This window comes from Lepidochelys kempii, chromosome 3, assembly GCF_965140265.1.
Source record: "Lepidochelys kempii isolate rLepKem1 chromosome 3, rLepKem1.hap2, whole genome shotgun sequence".
Lineage (NCBI taxonomy): Eukaryota > Metazoa > Chordata > Testudines > Cheloniidae > Lepidochelys > Lepidochelys kempii.
Genome location: NC_133258.1, coordinates 10652010 through 10662489, shown reverse-complemented (window position 1 = coordinate 10662489; position 10480 = coordinate 10652010). Strand labels below are relative to the sequence as shown.

Here is a 10480-nt window from a genome sequence, read left to right as displayed (position 1 = left end):
CCTCCTTAGGTAATTTGTTCCAGTGTTGACAAGAGGTTTTTTTTCTTCAATCTAATTTAAATCTCCCTGGCTAAAATTTAAATCTATTACCTCAGTGGTTAAGGAGAACAATTTGTCACACTCCTCTTTATAACAACCATTTACATATATTCCCAGAACTGGACACAGTACCCCAGTTAAGGCTTTATCAGTGCTGAGTAGAGTGGTGGAATTACTTCTTGAGTCTTGCTTACAACACTCCTTCAAATACATCCCAGAATGATTTTTGCTTTTTTACAGCCATATTACATTTCTCATTTGTATTTTCTTTGTGATCCACTATCCTCCAATCCTTTTCTACAGTCATTTCCCATTTTGTATATGTACAATTGATTATTTCTTCTTAAGTTTAATACTTTGCAGCCGTCCTTATTGAATTTAATCCTATTATTATCAGACCATTCCTCCAGTTCATCAAAATAATTTTGAATTCTAATCCTGTCCCGCAAAGTGCTTGCAACCTCTCCCAGCTCAGTATTGTTCACAAACTTGATAAGTATACTTTCTATGCTATTATCCAATCCAAGTCATTTATGAAGTTATTGACTGGCACTGGACCCAGGACAGGTCCCTGTGGAACCCCACTTGATATTCCTTTAGTACTCTAGGGGTCTAATGACAATCAGATGTTTATCCCACCCCTTGATCCCTGAGGCAACGCCCACAGGTCACAATAAGCACTACCCAGGGGATTATTACTTCCAGGACTGAGACTGACATGTGACCAGAAACAATGGGTAGCATGTGACCTCCCTCTAAGAACTTTTCCCACTGCCCTCTAACAATCAGAGTATGTTTCAAGACTGTAGGACTACCCCAAGGACTTTGACCAATCAGGACAAGTTCCATGACTGAGACTGACATGTGAGTGGAAGCAAGTGGTGGCCTGTCACCCCTCTGAAAACTCCTCCCATTGCTCTCTACCAGTTGGAAAGGATTTCAGACCTGTAGGACCACCCCTAGAGAGGATTTGAGCAATCAGTTCTGGGGGGGGGGGTGACCCATCTGAAAAAGGATCACATGACCCCTCTAAGAACTCCTCCCACTACCCACTATGAATTGAAGTGTGTTTCAGACACATAGACCCTAACGAAGGGAAACATAGAATCACAGAATATTAGGGTTGGAAGAGACCTCAGGAGGTCATCTAGTCCAATACCCTGCTCAAAGCAGGACCAACACCAACTTTGTCAAGCCGGGCCTTAAAAACCTCTAAGGATGGAGATGCCACCACCTCCCTAGGTAACCCATTCCAGTGCTTCACCACCCTCCTAGTGAAATAGTGTTTTCTAATATCCAACCTAGACCTCCCCCACTGCAACTTGAAACCACTGCTTCTTGTTCTGTCATCTGCCACCACTGAGAACAGCCAAGCTTCATCCTCTTTGGAACCCCCCTTCAGGTAGTTGAAGGCTGCTATCAAATCCCCCCTCACTCTTCTCTTCTGCAGACTAAACAAGCCTCAGACTCTCCTTGTAAGTCATGTGCCCCAGCCCCCTGATCACTTTTGTTGCCCTCCACTGGACTCTCTCCAATTTGTCCACATCCTTTCTGTAGTGAGGGGCCCAAAATGGGATGCAATACACCATATGTGGCCTCACAATGTGCCGAATCGAGGGGAATAATCAATTCCTTCGATCTGCTGGCAATGCTCCTACTAATGCAGCCCAATATGCCATTAGCCTTCTTGGCAACAAGGGCACACTGCTGACTCATATCCAGCTTCTCGGCCACTATAATCCTCAGGTCCTTTTCTGCAGAACTGCTGCTTAGCCAGTCAGTTCCCAGCCTGTAGCAGTGCATGGGATTCTTCCTTCCTAAACACAGGACTCTGTACTTGTCCTTGTTGAACCTCATCAGATTTCTTTTGGCCCAATCCTCCAATATGTCTATGTCACTCTGGACCATATCCCTACCCTCCAGTATATCTACCTCTCCCCACATCTTAGTGTCATCTGCAAACTTGCTGAGAGTGCAATTAATACCATCATCCAGATCATTAATAAAGATGTTGAACAAAACGAACCCCTGGGGAACTCGGCTTGATTCCGGCTGCCAACTAGACATAGAGCTGTTGATCACTACTCATTGAGCCCGACAATCTAGCCAGCTTTCTATACACCTTATAGTCCATTCATCCATTCGTCCCTGTTATCACCAGCCCATGGCTGCTAGCATGGAACTGCCACAAGAATACGGCCACAACTTGAGGCAGAATTGGAGTTTCCCTGCATTCTCTCAGAATTAGTTATTTATCACCTAAATGCATATTTGTCATTTGTCATTTCTTCTGGGGCTGAAGCTGTAGTTGATAGAACAGCGGTGCATGAATGTGAATCTTGTAGTTCTACAGTGCATTTTTTTATCATTGGCATGATGTAATTTTAAATTTCAACTGAATTTTTCGGTTTAATTTTGAATTTCAACAAACAGGCATGAAATTTCCATAAAAACTGTGGATTATTTTTTGACCAGCTCTGATGTTTAATTGGTTGTGGTCCTTTTTTCTATCATGTGACAGCAAGATTGATTTTTGTGATCATCAGTTGAGCTTTGTAGAATGCACATAGGGAAGCTGTTTTTAAAAAGGCAGAAACCCTGCCTTCTTTACTAGAGAGTTAGAGGTGAGGTGAGGGGAAATTCCATGTTCAGAAGCTGGTATTTACCTGTTAAAGCCAAGTAGGCAGCCTGTTCACCTGTTTGGACACATATGACTAACTCCCATAACATTCTGTAGCAAAATGTTGCTGTAGAGAAAATGAATTCCCTGCTCTGGAGTTAACCAGGAATATCTGCACTCACCATTCAGTCACTGGGCGATTCCTTCTGTGCTTTTTATTTGAATTCAAATATTATATTATCCCTGTTTTGCATATCAGAGTGACTCTTTCCTTTGTACAGGTGAAGGCATGACTGATTACATAGGCAGGCTGTCTGGGAATCTGGTAGACATCCCTTGCTTATGAAATCATCAGATCCTGCTTCCGTGGAGGTCAGAAGTGCCCCATCATGTGGGTTGTAAAAAACCTCACATGCTGGAGAAATTGCAGAAGGCAGCCCTCATATCACCTGTAAGTATTTGTTATTTTCTTTTTAATAAAAGCAAGTTGGTATGGGATCATATTGCTGAAACATGCACTTGGCTTGAGGGCTTTGGAACAACATCAGTGAATTTCACCTGCAAAACTGTGTACCACATTTGCATTTTTCTTGCGTGATCTTGTAATGTTGGCCCAAGGCCCTGCCACGATGCAGACTGCCATGGTCAGTGGCGAGGCTGCTGCTCTGGAGTCCTTTATAGTCGGACCCTATTTTCACCTGTTATTATTGTGGTCACGCTTAGAGGCCTCAATCTAGATGAGAGCCCCGTTGTGCTAGGCACTGTACATAGCAAAGGACGGTTCTTCTCCCAAAGAAGTTGAAATAGGACAGAAAAAGAAAGTACTATTAACCCCATTGTACAAATGAAGGGACAAGACCCAGAGAGATGAAGTGACTTGCCCATGGTTACATAATGAGTCTGTGGCAGAACTGGGAACTAAACCCAGATTTCTCACCATGATGTCCGAGGACTGAAACCCAGGCCTAAAAGCTCCCAGACAGCCATTGCATTCTGGCCACTAGCCAATATCTGCTGAAACCTTGCAGGCTGTGGAGCTAGCAGGATGACAGCCTCAGCCAAAGCACCACCCCTGGGAGCCCTCACTGGAGGTTCACCCAGCTCCACTGACTGGCCCAACCATGCTATTTAAGCCAGAAGGAGGCACAGGAAGTTGTCTGAGTCACTGGATGATTCCCTGTTGCTGCTGCGTTACACCTTGCTTGTGACTGCTTCCTGCATTCCACACCCAACCCTGTTCCTGATTCCTCTCCGCTCCTGCCTCTTGCCTCAGCCCTGCCTTTGCTCCTAGCTCCCACTGAGCTCTGGCTCCATGCCTGATCCTTGCCTCACCTCCGGTACTTTCTGTTATGCCTCTCTTCTGACTATCACTTACCCGTCCCCGCTCTGGCTCTGATTCCGGCTTGACCCCTTGGCTCTGTCATTTGGTATCTGACCTCGGCTCTGCCCTCAGCTTTGATTCCTGGCTCTGACTCCAACTCGACCCCTGGCTCTGGTAAGCAGCAGTTGACTCTGGTTATGACCCTCCACTCCATTCTCTACCTGGAGGCCTGCTCCACCCACTAGACCTGACTCCTACTCTGACCACTAGGCCAGCCCACCTACATCCCAGTCCCTAATGCTCGGTGACTGAACAATGAGATCATCCTTCCTGGTTGAGTTTCACAGAAAAGGAAAATGGCGTGATCCTGGCAATTACTATCCAAGGAGTAAATTCTACCCCAGGAGATCAAATTGTAAAAGGAAAAAAAAAATCTAGAGCGAGGATAATGGAACTATCATAGAAGATTAGGGTTGGAAGAGACCTCAGGAGGTCATCTTGTCCAACCCTCTGCTCAAAGCAGGACCAACACCAACTAAATCATCCCAGCCAGGGCTATGTCATGCCGGGCCTTAAAAATCTCTAAGGAAGGAGATTCCACCACCTCCCTAGGTAACGCATTCCAGTGCTTCACCACTCTCCTAGTGAAATAGTGTTTCCTAATATCCAAACTAGACCTCCCCCACTGCAACTTGAGACCATTGCTCCTTGTTCTGTTATCTGCCACCACTGAGAACAGCCGAGCTCCATCCTCTTTGGAACTTCAGGAAGTTGAAGGCTGCTATCAAATCCCCCCTCACTCTTCTCTTTTGCAGACTAAATAAGCCCAGTTCCCTCAGCTTCGCCTTGTAAATCATGTGCCCCAGCCCCCTAATCATTTTTGCTGCCCTCCGCTGGACTCTCTCCAATTTGTCTACATCCTTTCTGTAGTGGGGGACCCAAACCTCCAGATGGAGCCTCACCAGTGCTCAATAGAGGGGACTAATCACTTCCCTCGATCTGCTGCTGTGGGAATGGACCCCAAGGACTCTGTAGCTGGAAACAAGCCCAACCTGAGGGAAAGTGGGGGGTGGATTTTGCTGGCCAATGAAGGGTCTGTCATAGCTGGTAGCTGTTACCCTATACCTGGGTCCAGGCCACCTTCCCTACTGGGGGACACAGGAGTGTTTGGCCCAGAGAAGGAAGTCCCGACAGAAGGTGAGGGGGGACAGGTGGGTCTACCTACCTTTTGTAGGGAAGTTCTTCCCCAGGAAGAGGGTGAAAAAACTGCATTTAAAAAACTTTGCATTTGGGAAGCTTCACAAGCAGGGGGAGGGGTCCAATCCAAAGAAATTCCAGAGGGAGGGGCCAAGGACAGGCATGGTTGCAGTGCACCCTTTCCTTGCCAAAGCCTCAAACACATGGGTGAATTGAAAGCCTTCTCCAAAGAGGCAGAAGAATCTGTATCAGAGCACCTACCATGGTACACAAAGGAACTGGGGAATGCAATAGACACTAAACAAGCTAAATTGTGTGGACAAAGCCTGTCCGCCGTAGATTTGCTGTTAATCTTGTGTCTTTTGCTACTTCATCTATGGGTCAAGACGAAGGAGTTAATACTAATGGTAAATGCTTTAAAGATGTGTGACATACCTGATTTGTGGAAAAAACGTTTGCACATGCCAGGGATGGTGACAAAACAGTCCCACAAGCATGTTGCTTTTCAGCTTATATCTGTAAACAGGCTGGAAGCTTGGCACAGCAGCAAAAGCATAACAGGCCTAAGCTGCTGTGTGGAAGGGGAAACTGAGGCACACTGCCTCCTGGCATTGGTGTAAATGCCAAGACTCCTATACTTTAACTGATGTTGCTAACTGCATTCTGTTAATGGTACTACACCCCAGCATGTTTCCAGGGACCAAGAACTCAGAACTTTGCTAAAACACCTATGAATGACATCATAAGGTTTAAAGGTACTGGAAGGAGGTGTGACGAGAAACAAACAGGGATTTTACATGTACTGTCTCTGCCATGGACAGTGTCCAAGTCTCTGGCAGTAATTTCAGGAGGAGGGTGTGACATTGCCCCCCATAATGCTTTATAGAAATATGCTTATGAGTGTCAATATGACATAACTGGAATATGTTTTATGATAGATATGCCATGTAACACGTCTTTGGAAAGGTTATGATCTACTGAATATATTCATCCTATTTGTATGCATGTATCAATTTTATATCTGAAGTTATGAGTGTTGGCTCTATGCTTGTATTTAAAGTGTTTGGAAGCACATACAGCTGATTTGGTAAACATAGTGTGAAGGGGTTATTCAAGTAATTGGGAGTACTTAACTAACAATGGACTTTGGGAGATGCCAATCCACAGCTGAGCTTTCCTGGGAATGTTCAAACTAACATGTAAACAATGGCATTGGCCTGCAAAAAGCTGAATCATCCATAGACATGTGACTTTCCGAGGTGGCTGCAGACTCCATCTTGTTGTTGTGATTTTGCACAGGAGAACAAAGGGGTTTCCATCCACAAGAGAGAGAATATAAAAGGCCCTGGAAACCCCTCCATTTTGTCTTCATCTGGCTCAAAAGGTCACCTCTCCACCACAAATAGATGCCTGAAAGAATCCAGAACAAAGGACAGTAACTACGGGGGTGTGAGTGATTGCTGGACCCAGACTAGGAAGGAGTCTAGTCTGTGAAATAAGATTATTGGAACATTTCTGAGGGTGAGATTTACCTGCATTTAGTTTCCTATTGTATTAGGCTTAGACTTGCATATTTGTGTTTTATTTTGCTTGGTAATTTACTTTGTTCTGCCTATTAGTACTTGGAACTACTTAAATCCTATTTTTATACTTAATAAAATCTCTTTTTGCTTATTAATTAACCTAGAGCAAGTAATTAATACCTGGGGGAGCAAATAGCTGTGCATATCTCTCTATCAGTGTTATAGAGGGTGAACAATTTATGAGTTTACCCTGTATAAGCTTTATGCAGAGTAAAACGGATTTATTTGGGGGTTTGGACCCCATTGGGAAACTGGGTATCTAGGTGCTGGAGACAGGAGCACTTCTTAAGCTGTTTTCAGTTAAGCCTGCAGCTTTTGGGGGATGTGGTTCAGACCCGGGTCTGTGTTTGCAGCAGGCTAACATGTCTGGCTCAACAAGACAGGGTAATGAAGTCCCAAGCTGTCAGGGAGAACGAGCTTGGAGGTAGTCTCAGCAGGTCAGGAGGCAGTCCCAAGCAGGTCTCTGTGACCCAACCCGTCACAGGCTTGTCATCTACAATAATGTCATAAACAACCATAACTTAGTCCTAAGCCTTTAAAACATGTCAAATAGCAGATGAGGCTTCTGTGTTTCACCTAGGAGTTAAACTGAGTAACAGCAAGCTGGCTAAGCTAGCTGAAAATACTTGTTACATTGTAAAGGAATTTTGTTTATATTTTTATTCTATAATGCGCACGTACACACACACACAGTTGTATATTTTAAATACAAATGTTATCTTAACTAATTATTAACAAAGATATAACAATCCATTATTTTTATATTACAGAAGGTGATCTGTTCAATTGTTATATTGAGAGGCTAGTGGCAACTGAAAGTCTGTGAGGTAAACCCAATTAATATGGTATAAGACCTAAACAACCACATGGCCTGATATCCTGTTTCTTGCCAGTAGCAAAGAGACAATTTAACATGTGAAGCAATCCTACTAGCATGCAAATAAAGTATAGAAAATAATCATATGTGATTAGAGGGGATTATAGAGCTGTTATTTTTATTTCATTAGTTGTTAGAAACACTATTGGCGATGAACCAAGCAAATGAATGAGCTATGACACACAGACAGCATCATCGTGGAATATGAAAAGACTTTACATAATATCTACTGACTTAAAACTGGATATTTCTGGTGACAGCTCAAAGTACAGACAGAGAAACTGCTCCTGGGGGAAGGGTATGGAGTAGTGCCAAGTTGGCCAAAGACCGACCACCAGGAAGACTGGGAGATGATCCCTGCAGAAATAGTTAGTAAGGAAGATTTTAAAACTCTTTTTTTGAGGGGGGTGTTTATTAACACCTATGGTATTCAAATAATTTTAAGCAGTTAGGAAATAAAATTTCCTTGTTAAAGAGTCAAAATCCTGTCACGCTTTCCATTTAGGGTTGAGGAACCTCAAACCTGTGGAGCCTCCAAAGAGCCTTCCAGCAAAAGAGAGAAGACCAGACTTGGTTTTCCTGATACTGCTAAGGTAAGTAACAAGGAGAAAAAACAAAACAAATTAAAAACCAAAACACTCTTCAGGTCTCTTGAAAGCTTGTAAAGAGTCAGAAAAGAACACAGGCCCAGTGCTAGTTTCTCTTTTGCAATTAATCTGCAGCACCTTGGTTAAATATCAGCAGTGCATGAAGAGTGTTAGGAAATGCCTGACCTAGTATAAAATGAAGAATTGCCACATCCTGCTACTAAAGCATAAGAGTTCCTATGTCTGAGAATATATCAGGGTCTTTAGCCTGTGAGGGCGGCCACCCAGACCTCTAAGATAGTGGGAAGGGGAGAGGGCCGCCAACCACTCTCTGGAAAGTGAGCAGGGTGATGGGTCATTTCCTCAAGGTGCTGGGCAGGAAGAACAGATGGTAGCTTGGTCTCCCCTCTAGATCAGAGCACAAAACAAGAGGGAAGCATGGGGCTGTTGGGAGGGAAGGATCTGTTGTGAGGGGCCTATGGAGAGGAGGTTTGATGGGACACAAGAAGAATATTCACCACCCCTCACCCCAATCTTCCTGAGGGATGGAGATTTGGGTGCAGGGTGGGCAGGTGACAGGGGTTAAGTGAATCTTCAAGCTTCAGCCAGGCTTCATTCCCACTTCCAGGTGGTTCTGAGAAGATGCCAAGGTGGGTTAATTGGCAGAAGAAGGGGGAAAGGCAGCGCTTTTAATTTTTCTGCAGAGTGTGGTTTCTTATTTTATATGGAGAAGTTTTCTCATCCCTATCTATGTCACCAACATCCTACAGCCTCTCCCACAGCCAGATGTGGTCATCAATGCAACAGGAAGGCACCAATTAAGGGCAGACCCTGGTGTTCCAGTCTGCAGCTGGAGGGGATCCAGCTAGAACATCGCCACCTGTGGGGAAAGAGCGGCGTATTGAAAACCACATTAAAATTACAAGTTTCAGAGTAACAGCCATGTTAGTCTGTATTCGCAAAAAGAAAAGGAGTACTTGTGGCACCTTAGAGACTAACCAATTTATCTGAGCATAAGCTTTCGTGAGCTACAGCTCACTTCATCAGATGCATACTGTGGAAAGTGTAGAAGATCTTTTTATACACACAAAGCATGAAAAAATACCTCCCCCCACCCCACTCTCCTGCTGGTAATAGCTTATCTAAAGTGATCACGCTCCTTACAATGTTTATGATAATCAAGTTGGGCCATTTCCAGCACAAATCCAGGTTTTCTCTCCCCCCCCTCTCCCCCCCCCACAAACCCACTCTCCTGCTGGTAACAGCTTATCTAAAGTGACCACTCTCCTTACAATGTGTATGATAATCAAGGTGGGCCATTTCCAGCACAAATCCAGGGTTTAACAAGAACGTCGGGGGGGGGGAGTAGGAGAAAACAAGGGGAAATAGATTACCTTGCATAATGACTTAGCCACTCCCAGTCTCTATTCAAGCCTAAGTTAATTGTATCCAATTTGCAAATGAATTCCAATTCAACAGTTTCTCGCTGGAGTCTGGATTTGAAGTTTTTTTGTTGTAATATAGTAACTTTCATGTCTGTGATTGCGTGACCAGAGAGATTGAAGTGTTCTCCGACTGGTTTATGAATGTTATAATTCTTGACATCTGATTTGTGTCCATTTATTCTTTTACGTAGAGACTGTCCAGTTTGCCCAATGTACATGGCAGAGGGGCATTGCTGGCACATGATGGCATATATCACATTGGTGGATGTGCAGGTGAACGAGCCTCTGATAGTGTGGCTGATGTTATTAGGCCCTGTGATGGTGTCCCCTGAATAGATATGTGGGCACAGTTGGCAAAGGGCTGTGTTGCCCCCCAACCTGAAGCAAATACTCACCAGCAACCACATACCACACAACAGAACCACTAACCCAGGAACCTATCCTTTTCTTCCATCAGCTCTACCAGGCAGCACTTCATGCAGACAAAACTCTTTTCAGGTACCCCCTCCAGGATCATGTACATGCCGCAGCTTCCACGTCCAGTCATCTTCATTGTGTCTTCCACTGCTTGGGTCACTACCACTGCTGCCTTTGTATCTGTCATAGCCTTCCCACCTGAGTCCTTCTCCTCCAACAGAACTCCCACTCAAACTCCCCTGTTTACAGCTCTGTTTGCTGGCTCCTGTGCCACTGAAGATGTCTGGTCCTTCTTGAAGGTGAAGGGGCTTTACAGGGAAGTGTGAGATCTGGCCTTAGCTGTTAGTCAGCAGCCAGCCACTCAGCCTCCAGTAAGGTGGGGTGAGTTGTGCCT

General features: G+C 44.6%; 1 long non-coding RNA gene across 1 annotated transcript; it reads left to right on the top strand.

The window, feature by feature from the left end:
- The first annotated feature begins 3006 nt into the window (after nucleotides 1-3006).
- LOC140908108 (uncharacterized) lies at nucleotides 3007-7588 on the top strand. Its single transcript, XR_012157757.1, has 3 exons — nucleotides 3007-3110; nucleotides 6477-6698; nucleotides 7531-7588. It is a non-coding gene; the product is annotated as an uncharacterized lncRNA (long non-coding RNA).
- Nucleotides 7589-10480: the final 2892 nt, after the last annotated feature.